Here is a 13,944-nt window from a genome sequence, read left to right as displayed (position 1 = left end):
TTAATATATTCATTTATTCTTATTTAATATATTCATTTTTTCTTATTTACCACCACACACACACATCACACACACCCCCCCCCCCCCTTCTTCTTCTTCCCCTCTCTCTCACCACTCTCTCACTACACATCCACACAACCCACCTCCCTCCATCCACACAACCCACCTCCCCCCATCCACACAACCCACCTCCCCCCATCCACACAACCCACCTCCCCCATCCACACAACCCACCTCCCCCCCATCCACACCACCTACCTCCCTCCATCCACACAACCCACCTCCACCCATCCACACAACCCACCTCCACCCATCCACACAACCCACCTCCCTCCATCCACACAACCCACCTCCCCCCATCCACACAACCCACCTCCCCCATCCACACAACCCACCTCCCCCCATCCACAAAACCCACCTCCCACCATCCACACAACCCACCTCCACCCATCCACACAACCCACCTCCCCCCATCCACACAACCCACCTCCCCCCATCCACAAAACCCACCTCCCACCATCCACACAACCCACCTCCACCCATCCACACAACCCACCTCCCCCATCCACACACCCACCTCCACCCATCCACACAACCCACCTCCACCCATCCACACAACCCACCTCCACCCATCCACACAACCCACCTCCCTCATCCACACAACCCACCTCCCTCCATCCACACAACACACCTCCCTCCATCCACACAACCCACCTCCCTCCATCCACACAACCCACCTCCCTCCATCCACACAACCCACCTCCATCCATCCACACAACCCACCTCCCCCCATCCACACAACCCACCTCCCCCCATCCACACAACCCACCTCCCTCCATCCACACAACCCACCTCCCTCCATCCACACAACCCACCTCCCTCCATCCACACAACCCACCTCCCTCCATCCACACAACCCACCTCCCCCCATCCACACAACCCACCTCCCCCCATCCACACAACCCACCTCCACCCATCCACACAACCCACCTCCCTCCATCCACACAACCCACCTCCCCCCATCCACACAACACACCTCCACCCATCCACACAACCCACCTCCCTCCATCCACACAACCCATCTCCACCCATCCACACAACCCACCTCCCCCCATCCACACAACCCACCTCCACCCATCCACACAACCCACCTCCCTCCATCCACACAACCCACCTCCCTCCATCCACACAACCCACCTCCCTCCATCCACACAACCCACCTCCCTCCATCCACACAACCCACCTCCACCCATCCACACAACCCACCTCCCCCCATCCACACAACCCACCTCCCCCCATCCACACAACCCACCTCCCTCCATCCACACAACCCACCTCCCCCCATCCACACAACCCACCTCCCTCCATCCACACAACCCACCTCCCCCCATCCACACAACCCACCTCCCTCCATCCACACAACCCACCTCCCTCCATCCACACAACCCACCTCCCTCCATCCACACAACCCACCTCCACCCATCCACACAACCCACCTCCACCCATCCACACAACCCACCTCCACCCATCCACACAACCCACCTCCCCCCATCCACACAACCCACCTCCCCCCATCCACACAACCCACCTCCCCCCATCCACACAACCCACCTCCACCCATCCACACAACCCACCTCCCCACATCCACACAACACACCTCCCTCCATCCACACAACCCACCTCCACCCATCCACACAACCCACCTCCCTCCATACACACAACCCACCTCCCTCCATCCACACAACCCACCTCCCTCCATCCACACAACCCACCTCCCCCCATCCACACAACCCACCTCCCCCCATCCACACAACCCACCTCCACCCATCCACACAACCCACCTCCACCCATCCACACAACCCACCTCCCTCCATCCACACAACCCACCTCCCTCCATCCACACAACCCACCTCCCTCCATCCACACAACCCACCTCCCTCCATCCACACAACCCACCTCCCTCCATCCACACAACCCACCTCCCTCCATCCACACAACCCACCTCCCTCCATCCACACAACCCACCTCCCCCATCCACATAACCCACCTCCCCCCATCCACACAACCCACCTCCCCCCATCCACAACCCTCCTCCCCCCATCCACACAACCCACCTCCACCCATCCACACAACCCACCTCCCCCCATCCACACAACCCACCTCCACCCATCCACACAACCCACCTCCACCCATCCACACAACCCACCTCCCCCCATCCACACAACCCACCTCCCCCCATCCACACAACCCACCTCCACCCATCCACACAACCCACCTCCACCCATCCACACAACCCACCTCCACCCATCCACACAACCCACCTCCCTCCATCCACACAACCCACCTCCCCCCATCCACACAACCCACCTCCCCCCATCCACAACCCACCTCCCCCCATCCACACAACCCACCTCCACCCATCCACACAATCCACCTCCCCCCATCCACACAACCCACCTCCACCCATCCACACAACCCACCTCCACCCATCCACACAACCCACCTCCCCCCATCCACACAACCCACCTCCCCCCATCCACACAACCCACCTCCACCCATCCACACAACCCACCTCCACCCATCCACACAACCCACCTCCCCCCATCCACACAATCCACCTCCCCCATCCACACAACCCACCTCCCCCCATCCACACAACCCACCTCCACCCATCCACACAACCCACCTCCCTCCATCCACACAACCCACCTCCACCCATCCACACAACACACCTCCCCCCATCCACACAACCCACCTCCACCCATCCACACAACCCACCTCCACCCATCCACACAACCCACCTCCCCCCATCCACAAAACCCACCTCCCCCCATCCACACAACCCACCTCCACCCATCCACACAACCCACCTCCCCCCATCCACACAACCCACCTCCCCCCATCCACACAACCCACCTCCACCCATCCACACAACCCACCTCCCCCATCCACACAACCCACCTCCACCCATCCACACAACCCACCTCCCCCCATCCACACAACCCACATCCCTCCATCCACACAACCCACCTCCCCCCATCCACACAACCCACCTCCCCCCATCCACACAACCCACCTCCCCCCATCCACACAACCCACATCCCTCCATCCACACAACCCACCTCCACCCATCCACACAACCCACCTCCCCCCATCCACACAACCCACCTCCCCCCATCCACACAATCCACCTCCCCCCATCCACACAACCCACCTCCCCCCATCCACACAACCCACCTCCATCCATCCACACAACCCACCTCCCTCCATCCACACAACCCACCTCCAGACATCCACACAACACACCTCCCCCCATCCACACAACCCACCTCCACCCATCCACACAACCCACCTCCACCCATCCACACAACCCACCTCCCCCCATCCACACAACCCACCTCCCCCCATCCACACAACCCACCTCCACCCATCCACACAACCCACCTCCCCCCATCCACACAACCCACCTCCCCCCATCCACACAACCCACCTCCACCCATCCACACAACCCACCTCCCCCCATCCACACAACCCACCTCCACCCATCCACACAACCCACCTCCCCCCATCCACACAACCCACATCCCTCCATCCACACAACCCACCTCCCCCCATCCACACAACCCACCTCCACCCATCCACACAACCCACCATCACACCCACCTCCCCCCATCCACACAACCCACCTCCACCCATCCACACAACCCACCTCCACCCATCCACACAACCCACCTCCCCCCATCCACACAACCCACATCCCTCCATCCACACAACCCACCTCCCCCCATCCACACAACCCCACCTCCACCCATCCACACAACCCACCTCCCCCCATCCACACAACCCACCTCCACCCATCCACACAACCCACCTCCCTCCATCCACACAACCCACCTCCCCCCATCCACACAACCCACCTCCCCCCATCCACACAACCCACCTCCCCCCATCCACACAACCCACCTCCCCCCATCCACACAACCCACCTCCCCCCATCCACACAACCCACCTCCCCCCATCCACACAACCCACCTCCCCCCATCCACACAACCCACCTCCCTCCATCCACACAACCCACCTCCACCCATCCACACAACCCACCTCCCCCCATCCACACAACCCACCTCCCCCCATCCACACAACCCACCTCCCCCCATCCACACAACCCACCTCCCCCCATCCACACAACCCACCTCCCCCCATCCACACAACCCACCTCCCCCCATCCACACAACCCACCTCCCCCCATCCACACAACCCACCTCCACTCATCCACACAACCCACCTCCCCCCATCCACACAACCCACCTCCCTCCATCCACACAACCCACCTCCCCCAATCCACACAACCCACCTCCCTCCATCCACACAACCCACCTCCCCCCCATCCACACAACCCACCTCCCCCCATCCACACAACCCACCTCCACCCATCCACAAAACCCACCTCCACCCATCCACACAACCCACCTCCCCCCATCCACACAACCCACCTCCCTCCATCCACACAACCCACCTCCACCCATCCACACAACCCACCTCCCCCCATCCACACAACCCACCTCCCCCCATCCACATAACCCACCTCCCCCCATCCACACAACCCACCTCCCCCCATCCACACAACCCACCTCCCCCCATCCACACAACCCACCTCCCCCCATCCACACAACCCACCTCCCCCCATCCACACAACCCACCTCCCCCCATCCACACAACCCACCTCCACCCATATACACAACCCACCTCCCCCCATCCACACAACCCACCTCCCCCCCATCCACACAACCCACCTCCCTGCTATATCCCTCAATCCCACCCACCCACCTTCTCCCATATACCTGAATCCCACATTTTTCCAATATCCTTTTATCCAACTTACCCACCTTCTTCCCATATCCCTCAACCCCATCTACCGACCTCTCACTAAAACTGAGACACACACAGTACCAGACAGGAGTGAATCGTTCCCCTTTACCCCCTGTGTACTGTACATGTACAGGAGCTAATGCCTCAATGCACGTAGCATTCGTAACAAAATAGATGAGTTAAAGGCATAAATAGATACAAATGGTGATCTGATAGCCATTACAGAGACATGGTTGCAAGGTGACCAGGACTGGGAACTAAATATTCAGGGGTATCTGACAATTCGGAAGGACAGACAGAAAGGAAAAGAAGGTGGGGTAGCACTGTTAATAAAGGATGAGATCAGTGCGTTAGTGAGAAATGATATTGGCTCAGAAGATCAAGATGTTGAATCAGTTTGGGTGGAGATCAGGAATAATAAGGGGAAAAAGTCACTGGTGGGTGTAGTCTATAGGCCCCCTAACAGTAGCTACACTGTTGGACGGAGTATAAATCAAGAAATAATGGAGGCTTAAAATAAAGGAATGGCAATAATCATGGCCGATTTTAACCTTCATATTGATTGGACAAAGCAAATTGGCCAGGGTAGCCTTGATGAGGAGTTGAAGAATGTATCCGGGATAGTTTCCTTGCTGAACAGTACGTTGCGGAACCAACCAGGGAGGAGGCTATCTTAGATCTGGTACTGTGTAATGAGACAGGATTAATAAATGATCTCAGAGTAAAGAATCCGCTAGGAATGAGTGACAATAACATGATTGAATTTCAAATTCAGTTGGAGGGTGAGAAAAACCAGTGTCCTAAGCTTAAATAAAGGAGACCAAAGGTATGAGGTCAGAGTTGGCTAAAGTGAACTGGGAAAATAGACTAAAGAATGGGACGGTTGATGAGCAGTGGCAGACATTAAAGGAGATATTTCATAACTCGCAACAGAAATATATCCCAATGAGAAGGAAAGACTGTAAGAGAAGGTATACCATCTGTGGCTAACTAAGGAAATAAGGGAGGGTATCAAATTGAAAACAAGGGCATACAATGTGGCCAAGACTAGTGGGAGGCCAGAGGATTGGGAAAAATTTTTAAGCCAGCAGAGAGCGACTAAAAAAATGATTGAGAGGGAAGATAGATTATGAAAGTAAACTGGCACGAAATCTAAAAATAGATAGTAAGAGTTTCTACAGGTGCATAAAAAGGAAAAGAGTGGCTAAAGTAAATGTTGGTCCCCTAGAGGATGAGACTGGGGAATTAGTAATGGGGAACAGGGAAATGGCAGCGACTTTGAACAAATATTTTGTAGCGGTTTTCATAAGAACATAAGAACATAAGAAATAGGAGTAGGCCATACGGCCCCTCGAGCCTGCTCCGCCATTTAATACGATCATGGCTGATCCGATCATGGACTCAGCTCCACTTCCCTCCCGCTCCCCATAACCCCTTATTCCCTTATCGGTTAAGAAACTGTCTATTTCTGTCTTAAATTTATTCAATGTCCCAGCTTCCACAGCTCTTTGAGACAGCGAATTCCACAGATTTACAACCCTCAGAGATCACGGTAGAAGACACTAAAAACATCCCAGTAGTGAATAATCAAGGGGCTATAGTGAGGGAGGAACTCAATACAATCACTATCATTAATGAAGTAGTAATGGTAAAATAATGAAACTAAAAGCGGACAAGTCCCTTGGAACTGATGGCTTGCCTCCTTAAAAGAAGTGGCTGCAGAGATAATGGATGCATTGGTTATAATCCACCAAAATTCCCTGGATTCTGGGGCGGTCCCAGCAGATTGGAAAACCGCAAATGTAACGCTCCTATTTAAAAAAGGAGGCAGGCAAAAAGCAGGAAACTATAGACCAGTTAGCCTAACATTTGTCGTTGGGAAAATGCTGGAGTCCATTATTAAGGAAGCAGTAGCGGGACATTTGGAAAAGCATAATTCATTCAAGCAGAGTCAGCATGGTTTTATGAAAGGGAAATCATGTTTGACAAATTTGCTGGAGTTCTTTGAGGATGTAACGAGCAGGATGGGTAAAGGAGAACCAGTGGATGTGGTCTATTTGAATTTCCAGAAGGCATTCGATAAGGTGCCACATAAAAGGTTACTACACAAGATAAGAGCTCATGGGGTTGGGGGTAAATTAGCATGGATAGAGGATTGGTTAATTAACAGAAAACAGAGAGTCGGGATAAATGGGTCATTTTCCGGTTGGCAAACAGTTACTAGTGGGGTGCCGCAGGGATCAGTGCTGGGTCCTCAACTATTTACAGTCTATATTAATGACTTGGATGAAGGGACGGAGTGTAATGTAGCCAAGTTTGCTGATGATACAAAGATAGGTGGGAAAGCAAATTGTGAGGGACACAAAACATTTGCAAAGGGATATAGACAGGCTAAATGAGTGGGCAAAAATTTGGCAGATGGAGTATAATGTGGGAAAATGTGAGGTTATCCACATAAGAACATAAGAAATAGGAGCAGGAATAGGCCATACGACCCCTCGAGCCTGCTCTGCCATTCAATAACATCATGGCTGATCCGATCATGGACGCAGCTCCACTTCCCCGCCCGCTACCCATATCCTCTTATCCCCTTATCGGTTAAGAAATTGTCTATTTCTGTCTTAAATTTATTCAATGTCCCAGCTTCCACAGCTCTCTGAGGCAGCGAATTCCTCAGATTCACAACCCTCTGAGAGAAGAAATTTTCCCTCATCTCAGTTTTAAATGGGCAGCCTCTTATTCTAAGATCATGTCCTCTAGTTCTAGTCTCCCCCATCAGTGGAAACATCCTCTCTGCATCCACCTTGTCAAGCCCCCTCCTAATCTTATACGTTTCGATAAGATCACCTCTCATTCTTCTGAACTCTAATGAGTAGAGGCCCAACCTACTCAACCTTTCCTCATAAGTCAACCCCCTCATCTCTGGAATCAACCGAGTGAACATTCTCTGAACTGCCTCTTTGGCTGAACTAATAGAAAAGCAAATTATAATTTAAATGGAGAAAAATTGCAAAGTGCTGCAATACAGAGAGACCTGGGGGTCCTTGTGCATAAAACACAAAAAGTTAGTATGCAGGTAGAGCAAGTAATCAGGAAGGCAAATGGAATGTTGGCCTTTATTGCAAGGGGGATAGAGTATAAGAACATAAGAACATAAGAATTAGGAACAGAAGTAGGCCATCTAGCCCCTCGAGCCTGCTCCGCCATTCAATAAGATCATGGCTGATCTGGCCGTGGACTCAGCTCCACTTACCCGCCCTCTCCCCGTAACCCTTAATTCCCTTATTGGTTAAAATAAGGTATAAAAGCAGAGAAGTCCTGCTACAACTGTACAGAGTATTGGTGAGGCCACACCTAGAGTACTGCATACAGTTTATGTCTCCGTATTTAAGGAAGGATATACTTGCTTTGGAGGCAGTTCAGAGAAGGTTCACGAGGTTGATTCCGGTGATGAGGGGGGTGACTTATGAGGAAAGGTTGAGTAGGTTGGGCCTCAGAAGAATGAGAGGTGATCTGATTGAAACATAGGATAAAGAGGGGGCTTGACAAGGTGGATGCAGAGAGGATATTTGCACTCGTAGGGGAAACTAAAAATGGGGACATAGTCTCAGAATAAGTGGCCGCCCATTTAAAATTGAGATGAGGAGGAATTTCTTCTCTGAGAGGGTTGTAAATCTGTGGAATTCTCTGCCTCAGAGAGCTGTGGAGGCTGGGTCATTGAATATATTTAAGACAAAAATAGACAGTTTCTTAAACAATACGTGGATAAGGGGTTATGGGAAGCAGGCGGGGAAGTGGAGCTGAGTCCATGATCAAATCAGCCATGGTCTTATTAAATGGTGGAGCAGGCTCGAGGGGCCGTTTGGCCTACTCCTGCTCCTATTTCTTATGTTCTTAGGAGCTGGCACTGAGACGCACACGGGCCGTACAGTACCAGACGGGAGTGAATCGTTCCCTTTTACCCCCCGTGTACTGTACATGTACAGGGGGCACTGAGACAAACACGGGCCGTACAGTAGCAGACAGCAGTGAATTGTTCCTTTACCCCCCGTGTACTGTACATGTACAGGAGTAGACACTGAGACACACACGGGGTGTACAGTACCAGACGGGAGGGAATCGTTTGAATGATCCTTTGAACTCATATCTCGGGAGCCTCTTATCAACAAGAGCAGACATTGACGACGAGGTCCAATACCGCCTCCAGTGCGCCAGTGCAGCTTTCGGCCACCTGAGGAAAAATGTGTTCAAAGACCAGGCCCTCAAAACTGCCACCAAGCTCATTGTCTACAGGGCTGTATTAATACTTGCCCTCCTGTATGGCCCAGAGACATGGACCATGTACAGCAGACACCTCAAATCGCTGGAGAAATACCACCAACAATGTCTTCGCAAGGTCCTACAAATCCCCTGGGAGGACAGACACACCAACGTTAGCGTCCTCGACCAGGCCAACATCTCCAGCATCGAAGCACTGACCACATTTGATCAGCTCCGCTGGGCAGGCCACATTGTCCACATGCCAGACACGAGGCTCCCAAAGCAAGCGTTCTACTCTGAACTCCTTCATAGCAAACGAGCCAAAGGTGGGCAGCGGAAACGTTACAAGAACACCCTCAAAGCCGCCCTGATAAAGTGCAACATCCCCACTGACACCTGGGAGTCCCTGGCCAAAGACCGCCCTAAGTGGAGGAAGTGCATCCGGGAAGGCGCTGAGCACCTCGAGTCTCGTCGCCGAGAGCATGCAGAAACCAAGCGCAGGCAGCGGAAAGAGCGTGCGGCAAACCAGTCCCACCCTCCCTTATCCTCAACGACTATCTGTCCCACCTGCGACAGAGACTGTAATTCCCGTATTGGACTATTCAGTCACCTGAGAACTCACTTTTAGAGTGGAAGCAAGTCTTCCTCGATCCCGAGGGCCTGTCTGTGATGATGATTTAACACACAGTGACTTGTAAGAGATTACATGTTAAACGGAAGCGTGTGTGCCGTTAAAGATAAAGCGAGGTGTGGCTGATTTGAGTTGAATGTGAGAGGCCGTGAACCGCCCGCCCTGAGACAGGCGGGGAGCCACCTGGCCAGGCCGCTGTCCCGACATGTTGCACATACTCAGCCGCAACTCTCCGCTGGTCACCGACACTTACCTGGGCGCCAGGCTCCGCTCCTGTGGCAGTGTGTGTGTGTGTGTGTCCGCGTTCTGCCCTCAGGTGGTCAGCTGGAACTCCGGCCAGTGGGCACAGGGGACACAGTGGGCAGGGGCAGCTTTGCCTGCTGGGTGCCCCGGAGCTCACTGCCTGCCTTGCCTGCCTGCGCTCACTCACTTTGATGCTCTCGACATCTGACGTCGAAAGCTCTCCCACTGACTAACGCTTCCTGTTTATCTGACACATTACACACACATTATACACAGGCCTGTGCACAGCACAGGATACCCTGCTTACCCACGCCCCACTCACAAAGCAGCTCACACTCAGGTCGCAAGCTCCGACTACTAAGGGCTATATTTAGCTGGCCTGTGCTAACTTTAGATTCTGAGAGGCCTGACCCGAGCTCACAGAGCAGTCCCAGGAGAGCGTCAGTGTTTTTAACACGACCCAGGACGGTTGCAGTGTTGTGGAATTCAGCTGCGAGCGAGAGAGGGCCAGGGTTGTGTGTGTGTGTAGAAAAGGTTCTGATCGAGTAGCACAGGCTCACTCACTCTGTGGCCAATCAAACAAACCATTCTTTCACAGCCTGTGTCGGGTTGAGGTGCAACTGGGGGTGCCGATAAACGGATCCAGTGTTGTCGCTCGCTACAGCTCAAAAAAACATTAGATAAGAGGGGAGAGCGAGTGAGAGCGAAAGACAGAAGAGAGACAGAAACAGCAGCGAGAGGGAGAGACAAAGACAGAGAGTAAGAGTCAGAGAGAGAGGAAGAGAAAGCAGATAGAGAAGAGAGAGAGCCAAAAAAGAGAGAGGCAGAGAGAGAGAGAGTGAAAAAGAGAGACAGGGAGAAGGGGAGAAAGAGAGAGAGAGAGAATGAGGCAGAGAAGCAAAGATAGAGAAAGAGAGACAGAGAGAGAGGGAGCAACAAAGAGAGAGAGAAATGGAGAGAGACAGAGGAAGAGAAAGAAAGAGAAAGCAGAGAGAGAGAGAAAGAAACAGAGAGGGAATGAAAAAGAGAGAGGGAGGGGAGAGAGAGAGAGAGGGGAAAAAGCAGAGAGAGAGAGAGAGAGTCAGAGAGAGAGAGACAGGCAGAGAAAAGAGAGAGAGACAGAGAGAGAGTGAGAAAGTAGAGAGAGAGAGAGAAAGAGAGAGATGGAGAGAAAGCAGAGAGAGAGAGAAAGGGACAGAGAGGGAGAGAATTAGAGAGAGAGAGAGGGGGCAAATGAGAGAGAAAGAGTGAGACGGAGAGAGAAAGAGAGAGAGGGGAAGAGAAAGCAGAGCGGGAGAGACAGAGAGAGAGAGAGAGAGCGGGGAAGGGAGATTGGGGAGAGACAGAGAGGGAAAGCAGTGAGAGACAGAGAGAGCGAGCGATACTGGGGGAGAGTGAGAGGAAGCAGAGAGAGAGAGAGGGGGAGAGAAAGCAGACAGAGACAGAGCAGAAGGAGATGGAAAAGAACAACAGTAAATAGATTGAAGTGGAGAGCAGGGCTGAGGGAGAAGGCCTGTTCTCTGGGAGTACCACTATTCTCTGGGAGAAGAACCACGGAGATCCCAAGTTGTGGTTACACAACTTCAGATTATGACACTTGGTCCTCTCGAACCAATGGGAACAAACTGCCTACACCAACACAGTCTATTCCCTTTATCATCTTGTAAACCTGAATCACATCATCCTTCAGTCTACACTTCTGTAAAGTGCCCTGTTCCAGCTCCTTTAACCTAACTTGATAACTAAGATGCTTTAGACTGGGAATTAGTCAAGAGGTCCTCCCTTTCCAGAGCCTGAATCACCCACCATGTGAGGAGACCAAAACTGGACCCAGTATTCCACGTGCAGCCTGACTAAGGTCTTGTACAAGGACAAAACAGTACGCTTTGGCGCTAGGCAATTGCAGACCAACCCTCTAATCACTCCAGCGATTGCTTCATGGCATTGCACATGAACCTTCAGAGTTGTATGCTCAGCATCGAAGTACTGACTACACTCGACCAGCTCCACTGGGCAGGCCACATTGTCCACATGCCCGACACAAGACTCCCAAAACAAGCGCTCTACTCGGAACTCCTACACGGAAAACGAGCCAAAGGTGGGCAGAGGAAACGTTACAGGGACAACCTCAAAGCCTCCCTGATAAAGTGCAACATCCCCACTGACACGTGGGAGTCCCTGGCCAAAGATCGCCCTAAGTGGAGGAAGTGCATCCGGGAGGGCGCTGAGCACCTCGAGTCTCGTCGCCGAGAGCATGCAGAAACCAAGCGCAGGCAGCGGATGGAGTGTGCGGCAAACCTATCCCACCCACCCTTCCCTCAACCACTGTCTGTCCCACCTGTGACAGGGACTGTGGTTCTCATATTGGACTGTTCAGTCACCAAAGAACTCACTTCAGGAATGGAAGCGAGTCTTCCTCGATTCCGAGGGACTGCCTATGATGATGATGAGGGGCCAAAAATGCTGCTTTCTATAAGGCCTCTGACCATCTGAAAACGGTGGCCAGGCTGTGGTGTGGAATTGCTGCTGAGTCTCCGAGGAGAGCCGACATTTTGCAAATTGCTCGTGCTCAGGCCCTCCTGGACTTATCCGTAGGGAATATCCCGATTGTGGAATTAGCCCGGGGAATATCCCGATTGTAGAATTACCCCGGGGGGGGGGGGGAATATCCCGATTGTAGAATTACCCCGGGGGGGGGGGGAATATCCCGATTGTAGAATTACCCCGGGGGGGGGGGAATATCCCGATTGTAGAATTACCCCGGGGGGGGGGGGAATATCCCGATTGTAGAATTACCCCGGGGGGAGGGGAATATCCCGATTGTAGAATTACCCCGGGGGGGGCGGGGAATATCCCGATTGTAGAATTACCCCGGGAGGGGGGGAATATCCCGATTGTAGAATTACCCCGGGGGGAGGGGAATATCCCGATTGTAGAATTACCCCGGGGGGGGGGGGAATATCCCGATTGTAGAATTACCCCGGGAGGGGGGGAATATCCCGATTGTAGAATTACCCCGGGGGGAGGGGAATATCCCGATTGTAGAATTACCCCGGGGGGGGCGGGGAATATCCCGATTGTGGAATTACCCCGGGGGGAGGGGAATATCCCGATTGTAGAATTACCCCGGGGGGGGGGGGAATATCCCGATTGTAGAATTACCCCGGGAGGGGGGGGATATCCCGATTGTGGAATTACCCCGGGGGGGGGGGAATATCCCAATTGTGGAATTACCCCGGGGGGGGGGAATATCCCGATTGTGGAATTACCCCGGGGGGGGGGGGGTATCCCGATTGTGGAATTACCCCGGGGGGGGGGGATATCCCGATTGTGGAATTACCCCGGGGGGGGGGGATATCCCGATTGTGGAATTACCCCGGGGGTGGGGGGAATATCGCGATTGTGGAATTACCCCGGGGGGGTGGGAATATCCCGATTGTGGAATTACCCCGGGGCGTGGGGGGGGGGGGGGATATCCCGATTGTGGAATTACCCCGGGGCGTGGGGGGGGGGGGTATCCCGATAGTGGAATTACCCCGGGGGGGGGGGGATATCCCGATTGTGGAATTACCCCGGGGGGGGGGGGAATATCCCAATTGTGGAATTACCCGGTGGGGGGGGGGGCGGATATCCCGATTGTGGAATTACCCCGGGGGTGGGGGGAATATCGCGATTGTGGAATTATCCCGGGGGGGGGGGGGGGGAATATCCCGATTGTAGAATTACCCCGGGGGGGGGGGATATCCCGATTGTAGAATTACCCCGGGGGTGGGGGGAATATCGCGATTGTGGAATTATCCCGGGGGGGGGGGGGGAATATCCCGATTGTGGAATTACCCCGGGGGGGGGGGGGGATATCCCGATTGTGGAATTACCCGGGGGGGGGGGATATCCCGATTGTGGAATTACCCCGGGGCGGGGGGGGGGATATCCCGATTGTG

The 13,944-nt window shown here is 53.7% G+C and overlaps 1 protein-coding gene across 4 annotated transcripts in view; it reads right to left on the bottom strand.

The window, feature by feature from the left end:
* Positions 1 to 12,454, bottom strand: part of LOC139268200 (uncharacterized protein KIAA0040 homolog) — a 26,686-nt gene extending 14,232 nt beyond the window's left edge. The window contains exon 1 of one of the 4 annotated variants that reach the window (XM_070886250.1): positions 12,397 to 12,454. The gene's annotated coding sequence lies outside the window, so the exon portion shown is untranslated. Of the gene's footprint in view, positions 1 to 9,751; positions 9,969 to 10,013; positions 10,318 to 11,915; positions 11,965 to 12,396 lie in introns of those variants that run through there. The other 3 variants (XM_070886251.1, XM_070886248.1, XM_070886249.1) reach the window with 3 other exon arrangements.
* Between the last annotated feature and the right edge of the window lie 1,490 nt (positions 12,455 to 13,944).

The sequence above is a fragment of the Pristiophorus japonicus genome, chromosome 8 (assembly GCF_044704955.1).
Source record: "Pristiophorus japonicus isolate sPriJap1 chromosome 8, sPriJap1.hap1, whole genome shotgun sequence".
Lineage (NCBI taxonomy): Eukaryota > Metazoa > Chordata > Chondrichthyes > Pristiophoridae > Pristiophorus > Pristiophorus japonicus.
This window is presented reverse-complemented; position numbering and strand designations above follow the sequence as displayed.